At 42.7% G+C, this 15,785-nt stretch overlaps 1 protein-coding gene across 5 annotated transcripts in view; it reads right to left on the reverse strand.

Moving 5' to 3' along the window:
- Nucleotides 1-15,785, reverse strand: part of TMEM150C (transmembrane protein 150C) — an 88,483-nt gene that overhangs the window by 17,400 nt on the left and 55,298 nt on the right. The window lies entirely within an intron of this gene.

Here is a 15,785-nt window from a genome sequence, read left to right on the forward strand (position 1 = left end):
TTTTTTAATTTTTATTTATTTATGATAGTCACACAGAGAGAGAGAGAGAGAGAGGCAGAGACATAGGCAGAGGGAGAAGCTGGCTCCATGCACCAGGAGCCCGACGTGGGATTCGATCCCGGGTCTCCAGGATCGCGCCCTGGGCCAAAGGCAGGCGCTAAACCTCTGTGCCACCCAGGGATCCCTCCAACCTACTTTTAGTGTTATTATTAACATTTATGGATTTATGGCTCTATGGATCTGGCATGTACACATGTCTACAGCTTGGCAGACAAGAGTGCTAGAAACAAATGCTTACTAAATAAATTAGCAATGCAGGAGGAAATGACATAGGCTTTGCAAATCCGAACTTTTCTCATGACATGTTATTGAGCAACTATCTCCAAAGACTCTAAAGATGACTGTTTTGGAAAACAATGCATTGTGTATAATTCTAAATTAACTCCAATAAACACAATGGGAGAAAAGAACAGATGTCAGGCATTTTGGATGTTATATATGAAAGCAAAAATAAATGAATAAAAGAAATTCCCCACAAAAATGAAGTGAAAATGAGAAGCTGCAGGAGTGTGTATCAAAAATTGACCTCCACAGGTGAACTGACAGAAGAATAATGCAATTAATAGGTATCTTTACGGAGATATAATTGCTCATTATTTTGAGTTTTATAGTGAATCACAAGTTGCTTACGAGTTTGAACCAGCACTGCCCGTATCTGAGCACCTCCATGATACCTGCTTTTGCACGCTGACACTCACTCCATGGACCTTCCAAGTACTGGGATCAGAGAAATAACATGACCCTCCCTTGAGGTTGGTGACCGATAAGGAAGGTCTTGGTTACCAGAAGTGACCTACCTGATAAAGTAGATCTTTCAGGTGAGGGGCGACACCTAAACTTAATAATGTGTCTGTGACAGTCATGACAGTCATGGTGTAGTCTAAACAGCTGTCTGGGTAGGGATGTTAAATAAATGACACAATCAAGGAGTTGAGGGACATTAGAGCTACTTTCAATCAATTTAATCCAGTCTAATCCAATCCAATCCAATTCACAAGTACTGACATCCTGCTTAGGTCAGGTACCATACCGAGTAGTGGAAATAATTGAGATGAAGTCTCATGAATACAACTATTTATGTGTAACAATCTATACAATACATAAAAGCTGTTCTAGGAACCAGTGGTGCCTGGCTACCCAGTTTATGTAATGTGGAAGGATGATGAACACTTTAAGTACATCTACTATGGCTAGTCAGTGTCTATTCATTTATTTATATCCAGAAAATTGTGGGCTTTTAATAAAGCAATCATTTTGCTGACAAAAATCATTTCATCATTGGCCAGGCCAAGATGTAGAGTGAATACAGAAAATGGGAATGTTGATTGAGCATGTAAACCAATTATTCTAGATCTGCTCCTGAAGTCGGATGCTCTGACAGGATGAGCACAGATGAAATGGTTACACTGGAATAAGAGTTCAGAGACCTACTAGTTCTTAAACTTAATGTTGCCAATAATTGATTCCACGGGTCTGAGCCACTTACTTAAATCTGTAATGCCATTTCCCCATCCTGCTGCATGAAGACTGAATTTTAAAAGAGGGAGGACACCAAAGACTATGGTCTCACAAGAGTGGTAGTACCCTTGGAGGTTAACCTATGCACAGTATCTTATATGTCTGCAGTAACCGAATGCTCCAGTGTACCCACAATCAGCCCGCGGGGAACTCCTGCCTCTTAACCATTTTTACAATAGACTGCTGAAGGGATGCTGGGTGGCTCGGTGGTTCAGTGCCTGCCTTCAGCCCAGGGCGTGGTCCTGGAGACCCGGGGTTCAAGTCCCACGTCGGGCTACCTGCATGGAGCCTGCTTCTCCCTCTGCCTGTGTCTGCCTCTCTCTCTCTGCCTCTCATGAATAAAATCTTAAAAAAAACCCAACACAATAGACTGGTGAATAAATCAATGCCAATGTGTTCAGATACAGTGGAAAGTACAATTGTCAAATGGGCAGATACTCACACTGGTACCCCTTATAGGAACCTCTATCTGGGCAACCAAAATCTGGAAGCAGGAAAGTAGAGAAGATAATTCTAAGACCATGTAACAATAGTTTTACATGCTTCCTTTAAAGAGAAGCAGAATCGTGGAATGGAAATGGTCTGGTGGTGCCCAGGATTGAAATCCACCTCTGTCACTATCTGTATGATCTTTAGCAAGTGATTTCATCTCTTAAGTCTTAGTAATTATGACGATAATACTTGGTAGGATTGTGCTGAGGATTAATGACAATGTAGGTGAAGCACCTCACACATAATACATGCTCTGTAAGTGGCAGCCATGCCAACTCTAACTGCCAAGCAGATCAGTGCCTGTGTTAGGACAAGGTACTTTCCCTCCAAGGCAGGGCTCAGGACAGCTTAACACTGTCTTCCTCTCTGGGCTCCTGCTTTTCTTTTCTTTTCTTTTCTTTTCTTTTCTTTTCTTTTCTTTTCTTTTCTTTTTTTTTTAAATTTATTTATGATAGTCACAGAGAGAGAGAGAGAGAGAGAGAGGCAGAGACACAGGCAGAGGGAGAAGCAGGCTCCATGCACCGGGAGCCCGATGTGGGATTCGATCCCGGGTCTCCAGGATCGCGCCCTGGGCCAAAGGCAGGCGCCAAACCACTGCGCCACCCAGGAATCCCCAGGCTCCTGCTTTTCTAGAAGAATGCAGACATCCTTCCTGCTATCGTTTGTTATCTTTCAGTATGCACTGCTCTTCTAAATTTATTGTCAAAGCATCTAAGATAGCTAGCTAATGGCTACTCTCCTTTTTTTTTTTTTTTTTTTTTTTTAATGGCTACTCTCCTAAATTATTTTATTTTTGCTGGTTTAATTCTCATAGGGCAAACTAATATTCAAATTCTGGGAAAACTATACTGTATTGATTGCTTAATGATAGATGAAATTGCCCTCTCTTAATTTAAATGGATGCCTTGGGAGGTGAAAAGAGTAAGTCTGGATAGTTGTGTTATTAGCTTCCAATGGAACTCCTTTGGAGCTTCTTCAGAATTTTACCTATTGGGTACGCCATTTCTGCGGGGGTGGGGGGCGGGCAGGCATCAGTGACAGTGGCAAATTCACATGCTGTTTTAAGAAATAATACACAGAGATCCTGTGTATCCTTCAATCTCCCCAATGGTAACATCCCCTACAACCATTGTACAATATCAACAATCAAGATACTAACATTGATATAATCACTGACCTCATCCAGATTTCACCAGTTTTTGTTTTGTTTTGTTTTTTAATGATTTTATTTACCGGGACGCCTGGGTGGCTCAGCAGTTGGGCATCTGCCTTTGGCTCAGGGCCTGTCCCAGTCTGGGAATCCAGTCCCACATTGGGCTCCCTGCAGGGAGCCTGCCCTGCTTCTCCCTCTGCCTCTGTCTCTGCTTCTTTCTCTCTGTGTCTCTCATGAATAAATAAAATATTTTTAAAAATATAATCTTTCACTTGCATATCCAGAACCATTTGTTTAAAAGATTGTCTTTTCCCCCATTGAATGGTCTCGGCACTTAACAGGGTCTTTTGCAGAGCAAAAGTTTAATTTTTTTTTTTAAAGTAAGCTCTATGCTCAATGTGGGACTTGAACTCACAACCAGAAGACCAAGAGTCTCATGTTCTACTAACTATACCAGGCAGGTGCCATGCCCAAAAGTTTAATTTTGATTAAGATCCAACTTACCAAGATTTTCTCTTAATGGATTGTGTTTTTGATGTCGAATCAAAGAATTCTTTGCCTACTCCTTGATCTCAAAGATTTTCTATTTTTTTCTAAAAGATTTATAACTTCACATTTAAATCTGTGATCTAGTTATGTCTTTTGTTTTTTGTTTTTTTTTTTTAAGTAAGCTCTACACCCAATGTGGGGCTTGAACTCATGATCCCAAGATCAACAGTCACATACTCTACTGACTGAGCCAGACAGGCACCCCTGGTTATGTCTGTTTATTTCCCTTCTTTCTTTCTTTCTTTCTTTCTTTCTTTCTTTCTTTCTTTCTTTCTTTCTTTCTTTCTTTCTTTCATCTATCATCATCATCTATCTTCTATCTATCATCTATCTGAGATTGCAAGCCAAGGAAGGGGGGAGGGGCAGAAGGAGAGGGAAAGTAAGAATCTTAAGCAGGTAACACTGAGCACAGAGCCAGATGTGAGGCTCCATTTCACAACCCTGAGGTTTTGACCTGAGCTGAAATCAAGAATCCAACACTTAACCAATTGAGCCACCCAGGCGCCCCATGGTTATGTCTTTTTAAACTATAGATTTCTATTGTCTTATTGAAGTGGGTTAGATCCTAGACAGTTTATAAATCACTTTGACAAGGATCAGGAAATACGTGATGATCTAAGTCAGTTTTTTGAAATAATAAAGGAAGAGTCTTGTAATGAACACATTCTTTAGTCATAATACACCCTACCATACCAGGTTCTTTGGGCAACTGACAAATAGGAACTTAAGAACAGAACGATGAAGGGTGTGTGTGTGTGTGTGTGTGTGTGTGTGTGTGTATGTGTGTGTGAATGTGTGTGTGAATGTGGAAGGCTCCCTTCCCTACATTGCCTCCTTATCCATCTTTGAGTTACTTGGTATTGTTACTGGTATTGCTAACCTATCAATGCCCCATCTGACATATCTTGGTCCTGTTACTTCTTTCTCCCTCCCTGGTGGGACTGTATTAACTGCAGTAGAGGTCACTGTTACATATACTTTTCTGTCCAAAATCAACTATTTGTCCTTCTTTAGCCCATATGTAGCTTATAAATTATTATTTTTTTGGATTTTTTTTTATTTATTTATTTATGAGAGACACAGAGAGAGAGAGAGGCAGAGACGCAGGCAGAGGGAGAAGCAGGCTCCTTGCAGGGAGCCTGATGTGGGACTCGATCCCAGGACTCCGGGATCACAACCTGAGTCAAAGGCAGACACTCAACTACTGAGCCACCCAGATGCCCCCCATGTGTAGCGTATAATGTGACCAAAGACCCTGCAGTAGAGAAACAACACTGATGCATTCTCTACTCCCTGTGCTGGAGGAGGATTTGGGAGGTGGCAGCAAATAACATTTGATTTGGTTACGTTTCATGATATTCTCTGAGCTGTTCTGGCTTGGTAAGTTTAGATATTTGATTGGAAGTACCTCTGCAAAGAATAAATGAATAGATCTATTAAATTAACTCTCTTCACTGCTTCATTGTTATCTGAGAATTAGAAGTTGAAACTGAGATGGTTCACTTTCTTCTATCCTTCCAGACCCCATCAAAATAAATTGGTCCATCGTTTCCAGTCACATTAGAAAGTGTCACTCAAACTTTACTTACATTTCCTAGCAAGGACACAGTCTAGTCTTTCCTTGAGCTATAGCAACACAGTGCCTACAGGCTAAGAGAGTACATTTCCCCTTGTCTTTTGAGGAAATAGGGGGAATGGGGAAAGAACACTCCATACACCTAAGACACTTGTATCTTTCCATTCTGAATTATACTTCTTCTTTTTATTCCGTGTAATATTTACTCCATTGATATTAGCCTTCCAATAATACTGCATAGTAAAGAAACTTAGGATGGTCCCCGTGTCTCAAATGCTAAACTATATCTAGAACAATAGCACCTAATGAATTTCTGATGAAAGGAGAAGAGCCAAAATTGCACAAACCTTCTCGAAAGGAGTCTGGCATTTAGATTTGGTTTGGAAGGCTCTCCTCCAAATGGTATCATTTATCCAAATGATTTGCAAAGCTGTTATCCAGATGGTCAAATCCTTCTAGAGAGCCAATACCAGCTCTGTGTATTCTCTGTACATTTTAATTGTGTGTTCCTTTCTTGCAATAAATATTCCCAAAGCTTGAGTGATCTTCACTCTCCTTCACCCCATCTGTAGCAGGTGCCTAGTGGAGACTCTTCAGTACAGAGTCAGAAGCTAAAAATCCTGATCTGCCCCTTGCTTCCCTGAAGCTTCAGGTCTTCCTCAGAGAGAACCTGAACCGTATCAAACATGCGTGGTGGCTCCCGCTGGTGACGCTTTTGTTCTTCTGTAAGTCTTCTGGCTGTAAATCCTCAAGAGAATACATGGCCATTGGAAAATCTACAATCTCATGGAAGCAAATGCACTGTTAATTTAATCACACTTTACCTCGGCACCTGAGTCCAACTATCTCAGCACCTGAGAGTCCAACTGACTCAGAAGAGGGGTTGTGATAAAGTTGAGGTCATATAATTATTCTTTTATCATCAAATTCCAAACAGATGGTTCTTACAGTATAACTTCATGAAGCTACTGAAGTCAAAGAATACAGCATACTCTTACCAATGATAACCTTTGATGACAAACCTCCTACTCTATCAGGTGATGGTAAAACTCCTCCAATCTACAAATGGAAAAGTAAAGCCCACTGGATCATCTTCATTTACAGATTTTACAATGTTATTAGTGAGAAACCACTTATAGTAAAATATCTCCAAAGTTAAGATAATATTTTCTGGGGCTGGAAAGGACTTGCCTGTTATGAATTAGAAGGATTTTGCACAACCTACGGTAATAAGAGGCAGCTGTAGCTCAAAGACTCTGGAGCCAAATGACCATGCCCTTGAATCCTGGCTCTGCCACCTACCAGTTGTGTGAGCTTGGTTGTTAAGCTCTGTCTCTCTGCCTCAGTTTCTTCATTAGTCAAATGGGAATAATAATGGTACTTATTCAGAGGGTTTTTATGACAGTTGGAAATACATTGAAAGAACCGATAACTGCCTAGCATTTGATGGCTTTTTTTTTATTTATTTATGATAGTCACAGAGAGAGAGAGAGAGAGGCAGAGACACAGGCAGAGGGAGAAGCAGGCTCCATGCACCGGGAGCCCGACGTGGGATTTGATCCCAGGTCTCCAGGATCGCGCCCTGGGCCAAAGGCAGGCGCCAAACCGCTGCGCCACCCAGGGATCCCTGATGGCTTTTTAATAAAATGTTAACTATATTCCACTGCAAGTGATGTTCGGGATCTTCAGCTATTTTTTTTTTTTTTTTTTTTGTAATTTATCAGGAAATGAGCTCCCTGCCAAAGCAATTTTTCTTTCTGCTCTCAGGGCCAGCTGGAATGGAACAGGAAAGATTAACGAGTCACCCACTAAGAACTGGGATTGTCACAATGTCTATGAACCAAGAGCATCTTTGATTTTTTTTTTTTTAACCTTCTGGGAATCTTAAGTTATTTTCCAGTCAGTCGTGTCATGGGTAAATGTGAAAGGCTTGTGTTATTTTGTAATTCATTTACAATTATAAGGGGGTAATAACAAGGACTACTTGCTTTGTTTTGTTAAATGTTTACAGGCTCTCAGATATAAATCTGCAATACAACCAGCTCATTACGCTGACGGTAAAAATTTTGCTTTCACTGAATCCTAAGTTTGGGAAAACATAATTTGAGTGACCTGGTGTCGCCCTAAAATACATGACTTTCTTTAATTGGATGAAAACAACATCGTTCAATCAATGAGGTCGATTTTGCCCCAGAATAATTTTCATGAGCACTGGCAAGAGATAATATATTAATTAGTAAAAGATTTCTGTAAAATATTACCATCTCCAAAAGAACATGATGATTTCTAACTAGAAATCATGGTGACTGTTTTTTTCCCCAGTGCTCTCTTGATTTCTAAAAGCAGTTACCATCATTCGATTGACAGATCACTATAGGGATCTTCTCATGCTAGTGGCTCAAAGAACTCTTTCTCTCAAAAACGGATGATAGACACTGTCCCCACACCATTTATGGAATAATCCCAGAAAGAAGTCCCTTCTAGCAGTATTTCAATTTGATATCTTCTTAGAATTTCTAAGCCAAAATCCTCCCCAGAGTCCATTTATATCTTTAACAATATTTTAAAATGTTGCCCATGTGGCAGATTTATTGCCAACCCACTAGTCATTTCTCCTCTTTTTCTTAGCCAACAATGTCTAGTTTTATTCAGGACTGTAATGCGTTCAGTCCTGACTGGTGTAAGTCCCTACTGGTCTAAGCCAATCATAGTTATCTGGTTTCTGTGATGAGTATCTTTCTAGACCCCTTGAATCTGGCCAGTGAGAGTCAAGGGGAAGTCTACTTGCTGAATAGCAAATGAGAAGGGTTTGCATCCTTGATCACGGAAAGCATCTTTTCCTCCACAATTCTCCTTTCCCACTTGGGATGCTATTTTGAAAATATGAAACCTAGTGCCATGTTAGTTATAATATAACCATGAGACAACAAACACGAGGATCCAAAGACAACATACTGAGGATGGTAGAGTAGAAGATGGAAAGAACTGAGTCCTTGATAGCATCATTGAGACCCTGCACCAAATTTCCAGTGTCACCAGCCATCAAAATTCCTGTACTGTGAATCAGTTTAGCCTTTTTTGCATTATTACTGTAGTTTGGTAAAGCGCTAGAATCCATTCTCCTTTCTTCCCTTATAACTGAGCAAATGGCTGCTCAACTACACCATAATTAGCAGCCTCCCTTTCAAGTAAGTATGGCCTTATAGGTCTTTCCAGTGGAATGTGAGTGAAGAGTGTTCCTATGATAATAGTATAGTATCATATGATAATAGCATTGTATTATATAGGAAAAGGTCTCTATCTTCTAGAGACACATACTGAAGCATTTAGGGATTAACTATCATATACAATTTACTTTTAAACACTTCATCATTGAGGTGATGAAAAGGTTTTGGAGGGAGCACCTGGTTCGCTCAGTTGGTGGAGCATGCGACTCTTGATCACAGGGTTGTGGGTTTGAGCCCCACACTGGGTGGAAAGATTGCTTAAAATAAAATCTTAAAAAAATGAAAAGAAAAAGTTTTGGAAATAAGGTGATAATGATTGTACAACTTTGTGAATGTAGTTAATGCCACTGAATTGTATACTTAAAAATGGTTAAAATGGCAAAATTTATGTTATATATATTTCACCATAGTAAAAAAATAGCACATCATAAAAATGAAACAAACCCATTAGGATGTCTATTATCAAAAAATCCCACAAAAATCCCAGAAAATAACAAGTGTTGGCAAAAAGGTAGAGAAATCGGAACCTGTGTATGCAGTTACTGGGAATGGAAAACAGAGCAGCTGCTGTGGAAAACAGTGTGGAGGGTTCTGAAAACATTAAACCAGATATTAACATATGATCTGGTAATTCCATTTCTGGTTATAAGGCCATAAGGATTGAAGGCAGAGACTTGACGAGATACTTGCACATCCATGTTCACAGCAGCATTTTTCACAATAGCCAAAGGGTGGAAGAAACCTAAATGCCCATCAGTGGGGAAATGGATAAACAAAATGTGGCACATACATACATACAATAGAATATTACTCAGCCTTAAAGAGAAAGGAAGTTTTGACCAACGCTACAACATGGTTGACCCGCGAGGACACCACATTAAATAAAATAAGCCCGTGACAGAAGGACAAAGAGTGTATGACTGCAGTTTTGGGGTAATTGGTAGCCAAAATCACAGAGACAGAAAGTAGGATAGGTTGCCAGGGTCTGGGGAGCAAGAGGGAATGGGGAGTTCATGTTTAATGGGGACAGAGTTTCAGTTTTGCAAGACAGAAGAGTTCTGGAGATGGGTGGTGGTGAAGGTTGCACAACAGTGTGAATGTACTTAATGCCCCCGAATTACACCCTACAATTGGTTAGAATGGTAAATTTTACGTTAGGATGTTTTACCAAAATTAAAAAAAAAATAAATGTAGGAAAAATGTCTTGCAAAAATCTGGTCCGTGTCAACCAAGTTCCTTGATTCTTTAAAAAGAAAGAAAGAAAACAAAACTGTCACCTGATATGTCTGCCTTGGAAAGCAGATCACATTCCGATTGTGCTTATAACTTTACAAGAAATAATGGAAAAGAGCCTGCATATTAATATGAATTAGCTTTTCTTGTTCTTAGTATGAATTGTAAGAAAGAGACTAGCCTCAGGCAGAACGGACTGTTTGCAAAGAGACAGATGCAAAAGAAAGCGAAGAGTTTAGAAATTTGGGACCTGGAAGGGTTGGCAAAGCCAGTGGCTTCCATACCTCAAATTGCATGAGGAAGGGGATGAGAAAAAAAGCATGTTGCCCTCCTTCCAAAGTTTTTTGTTTCAGGGGCCCCAGTACAGCTGCCATTAAGTTGAGAGAGGAAAGCATGGGAGCAAAGGAATAAAGCAGGCTTGAGAGCCACGACTTGGAAAGAACTTTGGGAGAGACTGCTGGTATGTGAACTGCCTGGAAATTCACAGATCAGAAGCCAGTGGAGTTTCTGAGGGAATTGTGGTTTCTGTGAAGGTACTGCAGCCAAGCCAGTGGAACCTTGTGACCGCTGTACTCTCAGACTTCCAAATCTGCACCAGCAGGCAATGCACTGCAAAAGCTGTACAGCCACCAAGGAGGGCATATCACAACACCCACTTCAGTTTGGCTAAAGACGATAGGAAGATGCCCCCCAAGGTCCTCCTGAAGAGCAGAATCAGAGTTACATCTGGGAACCTCCTCCTCTGCCAGGGCAGGGAGCCTTCCCATGGCCTCCTCCAGGATTCTAGCATGGCTATGGGCCAGGGGCTGCTGTATGCATTTCCTTCTCCTCTTTTTATGAATGTCAATTTCTTTCTAAAGATTTTATTTATTTATTCATGAGAGACACCGAGAGAGAAAGAGAGAGAGGCAGAGACACAGGCAGAGAGAGAAGCAGGCTCCATGCAGGGAGCCCGATGTGGGACTTGATCCCGGGACTCCAGGACCACACCCCGGGCCAAAGGCAGGCGCTAAACCACTGAGCCACCCAGGGATCCCCTGAATGTCAATTTTAATTGTGGTTTTCCACCCCCTGCCCTACCATTGTACGTTGAATGTGAGTATAAGTGTAGAGGGGAGATCACTGGCCTTTCAGTTCCCAGGTTGCCAGACCATTCAGAGCCACACCCAAACCTGATGGAAAGGACTGTGCATTACCCAGAGACCGTAGACTTTCAGGTGGTGCACTAATGGGTGGGTTCTGTTTGTCTCCCTTGGGATGGAGACAGAGTGTTCTACATGTTGGAAATAGGGTGCTCAATGATATTTGGTAGCCAGAGGGACCGACTGTGACCAGACTATTAGCTGTCTATGAAGATCCATTCTCCCCTTCTTCTATGTTCAAAGAATAGCTAGACCTTAGACCGCCCAAACCCTTGTGCGCTATGAAGTCACCACGTGACTAAATTCCTGCCAATGGGATCTTCCCGGCCCACCATACACACCTCTCAAACACTCATTTCCTATGGGCTGAGATGGTGATGAGAGGAAGCAAGAAGGTGTGGCCTGGCTAAGCATGGCCTGGTTGTCAGGAACCTCTCCTCCTCCAGTGATATGGGGCCATCACCCTGGACTGTTACATGAGAAAAAAGATAAACTTCATTTTTAAGCCATAATACTGCTGGGTTTCTTGTTACAACAACGGGATCTTTTATTCTAGCTGACATTCAGATACTCCAAGTATATTCACATACTCCGTTGATAGGCCAAATATCTTCTCCAATACCTCACATTATTCCACATAAAAACGACAAGTCACTCTGTCCACGAGCTACTTGGAAGGTACATGGATTCTTAGGCAAGAATAATTTAACAGAATTCTACCCTGGTGAATCAGATGTTCAAGCAAATAGGTGGTTTCTCAAAGTATGTGGAAGCATTAAGGCTGGGGAATGGCTTCCTTACTTAGCAGCGACTAATCTTTCATCTATAGTTTTTACAAAGGTTTTGTAAATGCACACGCATACCTTCCCCCCCTAAGGAGCTAGCTGCATTTTATAAATCTGGAATCAAATGAATACTCTCGGTATCCTGGGAGGCATAAAAAAGGCTAGGTAACATTACTAATTTTATTTTATAGATGACAATGAAGCGTTTACTCTCGACATGCCTGATTCAGCAGCTCTAAAGAATCTTTTCTAGATCTTCCACCATATGCAATTACCTCATGTGCCTTCCTATCCCTAAGGCAAAAACCACACAACAACAACTCTCTATAGCAGTGTGACCACAGCTAATTGAAAGTGAAGTCCTCGTGCCTAAAAGTCCGTAGCCTACAGCTTTAAAAGGATATCACGGCAACCTTTTCTGACCCACAGTCCCAGCTCCAAGTGCCAAAACAAACTATGACTCCTCACGACGCTGACTCTCCCTTCCTACACTCTGACACCAGCAAGTGGTTTAAGGAAGAGGAACAACTAAACATGAAAACAAAACAGAGCAAACAAGAAATCCCCAGGGGACAGATACAGCCGTCCACTAAGTTCAAGAGTTGGGGACCCTGGGAAGGAAACTCAGGCAGGATCTTATACGGCTTAGTAGTAGAACGCCAAGCTAAGAAATGCGAGGCTACCGCACATGACCATCAAACCCCAAGCCCTGAATTTGGAGGTCATGGTCCAGCCGACTGGCAGCTGCTGGGTGGATGCCCTATACCGAAGGCGATGGTCCTCTCTCCGTTCGAGTGGGAATGCAGACCGTAGCCAAACCGTGAACACAGCCTGGATCCAGAGTCTCGAGTTTCAAGTTCAGGCTCTGCCACTTAGTTTCGGGGTGATGTACAAATTGCTTAATCTCCCTAAACCTCAATTTTCTCATCTATAGAATGGGATCATAATAGTACCTATTTCCTAGGGCTGCCACAAGGATTAAGGGAGCTGATACATACAAGGCTCTTTGATAAGCATATGGCAAGCACTCAATAATTAGAAGTCTATTATTATAAGCGGCTGTCTTTTTTTTTTTTTTCAGATTCTATATTTATTTGAAAGAGTGAGCAAGAGGGAGAGAGAGAGCAAGAGTGAGCACAAAGATGGGGAAGAGGCAGAGGGAGAGGGAGAAGCAGGCTCCCCGATGAGTAGGGAGCCTCATGTGGGGCTTGATCCCAGGACCCCAGGATCATAACTCAAGCCAAAGACTCAACTGACTAAGCCCCCCAGGCGCCCCTATAAGTAGCTGTCTTAATCTCACTGATGGCCTACTCATTTGTGATCCAAGAGGAACAAGTAGAATTACAGGTTTGTTCCACCTTAATGGGGATTACTTAGGAATTCCATGAGGAACTCCAAAGAGAACGTAGGACAGGCTTTTAACATTCTGTTGGTGAAGCAGAGTATGACCTTGTACAAAAATCCTCCAAACACTCTCTTAGAAATTATACTGATGACTGCTTTGGAAAGGCAAAAAGCACGTGAAAGATATGGGACCAGAGGTTGCTTTGCAGGGTTCAGACTGGTGCCAGGAGATGCCTGGGTGGCTCAGCGGTTTAGCGCCTGCCTTCAGGTGCGATCCTGGAGTCCCGGGATCGAGTTCTGTATTGGGCTCCCTCCATGGAGACTGCTTCTCTCTCTCTGTGTGTCTCTCATGAATAAATAAATAAAATCTTAAAAAAAAAAAAAAAGACTGGGGCCAAGAAGGTCATACATCATCTTGCATCCTTCCCATGCCAGAAGAATGAATCTGAGTTGTTACTCAGAACCCAAACTCCCCCAAACACTCAGAACGACTACATCACCAGAAGGAAAACCATAGAAACCAAGGACTTGTAAAAACATAGTTAACTGCCTGATGCCTGTTCTTCCACAGCCGATCTGCTCTCCACGCACCTTATGCAAGGTGACCTGCTACAGTTTCTCCTTTTGTACAGTTCCCTGTCCAAAAAACTCCACCTGGACCTCATAAATTATCAACCTTCTTGGTCTTCCTCAACCCCTTATACCCAGAGATGAGGGCACTTCATGTTCATCGTAAGCATAACAAGGCTCCAGGGCATAAACAAGTGTGTGTTTCAGGATTAGGGGCGAAATTAGGAAAATCACCAATCAAGGTGCCTCACAGTTAACCAATGAAATGAAGCATGTGGAGCTGTAGCACGACCCAACAAGGACTTGCAAGTGTGCCACTAAGAGGACTGGCATTTTTGCAACTCTCCAAAGCAGTGGCTGGCGTGCCCTGTGGTGGCTCTCTAGTGTCCCATCAGCGGACCAATGACCAACAATACCATGGCTTTGATCTTGAGTTACTGGATCAGGACAGTGCTCTCCCACTGTCCCTTTCACTGCTCAAATGCCATCTCCGTTCTATGGCCCATCCCTACCTCCCTGTGAAGACCGAAGCCCTCCTCCTCTCCCAGGAAAGCAGGAAGGGAGAGAAAGGGTGGGGATGGGGAATCACCCCTTTAACACAATCACAGTCTCTCCCTAGTTCCTCCCTCTGTCCGTTCAGCCAACGGGGGGAGCCCTGAGCTGACAGTCTCTCCCCCGCTGTGGCCTGGCTGCCTGGCTGCGGGACAGCGAACGTCGAATATTGTTCCATCTTGCAGGACCTGCCCCTTGCCTCTGCTACTTCTCCCTCCCAGCTCTGCTACCTGTAATTCACCTCTACTAGCTCTGTAGTCCTTGGTCCCCTGGCCAAGGATGGACTGGGAAAACCATTAGAACCATCAGAACCATTAGAATTCTGAGTGTGTCTAAATAGTGCTGGACAGGGGAGAAGTGGCTTTGATTCTGAGAATGCTGAACAACCTGACAGTAAAGAACGGCCATTTGCCAAACTAGTCTTTTGCTTGATAGAAATATCCTCTCTCACAAAGCCCATTCACCAAGTCATCTAGAGGCCTATAATATGGTTTTTTGAATGGGGTTACTAACAAGAAAGGATTTTCCTAAGCAACTAACTAATGTTACTTTAACCCCATCGTGAATACATTTCTATTCTGATTGCTATTGTGAGTTGGCCTCCAAGGTTTGAGCTTTCTGGTGAACGAAGGAAAATACGTGCAAAGCTGAGAGCTGAGGCCGGGGCCACGGGCAGACCTCATGGGGGATGAGCACCCCAACCTCACCTGCTCTGCTCTCTGCCCTCTTCCTACACACTGAAGCCAGGGCCATGTCTTACCCATCTTGGTGCCCTCAAATCACCTGGACTTGGGAATTGCATGCACTTGGAATTAAGAATAGAAAATGGGAAGTGAAAGCCCCCAGCAATGCCATACCTGAAACAGCTAACAGCACGTTCCCCCATACTTGCTCATGTGAGATCTTGTACTAAACGAGCTGTGGGCACTTTTAAAAGTCAAAAGAAAAAGAGGTCCTTTTGACCTTGTTCCCCTGAGACTGTAGTCTCTACCTCTCCATTAACGGGGGCTCCATCCCTCCTATTTAAAGCCTCAGGGTCACCTTGGACACGTCAATTTCTTAATCACTCACATTCAATGTGCCAGGAAATCCTGATCTAAAAATGATTCTGAGAGGTTCCTGGGTGGCTCAGTTGCCTTGGGCTTAGGTCGTGGTTCCAGGGTCCTGGGATCGAGGCCCGTGTTGGGCCCTCTCCTCAGTAGGGAGCCTGGTTCTCTCTCTCCCTCTGTCTGCCTCTTCCTCTGCTTGTGCTCTCTCTACCAAATAAATAAAATCTTAAAAAAAAAAAAAGAATAAAAACGATCCCAAACTTGGCTACTTCTCACCACAGCGGCTAGGGAGAGCCTTTTTTTTTTTTTTTTTTTAAGATTTTATTTATTTATTCATGAGAGACAGAGAGAGGCAGAGACACAGGCAGAGGGAGAAGCAGGCTCCCTGCAGGGAGCCTGATGTGGGACTCGATCCTGGGACTCCAGGATCACACCTGGGCTGAAGGCAGACGCTCAACTGCTGAGCCATCCAGACGTCCCTAGGGAGAGCCTTTTAAAACACAGATCAGATCATGGTATTCCTTGGCTCAACACT

The sequence above is a fragment of the Canis aureus genome, chromosome 33 (genome assembly GCF_053574225.1).
Source record: "Canis aureus isolate CA01 chromosome 33, VMU_Caureus_v.1.0, whole genome shotgun sequence".
NCBI classification, from domain to species: Eukaryota; Metazoa; Chordata; class Mammalia; order Carnivora; family Canidae; genus Canis; species Canis aureus.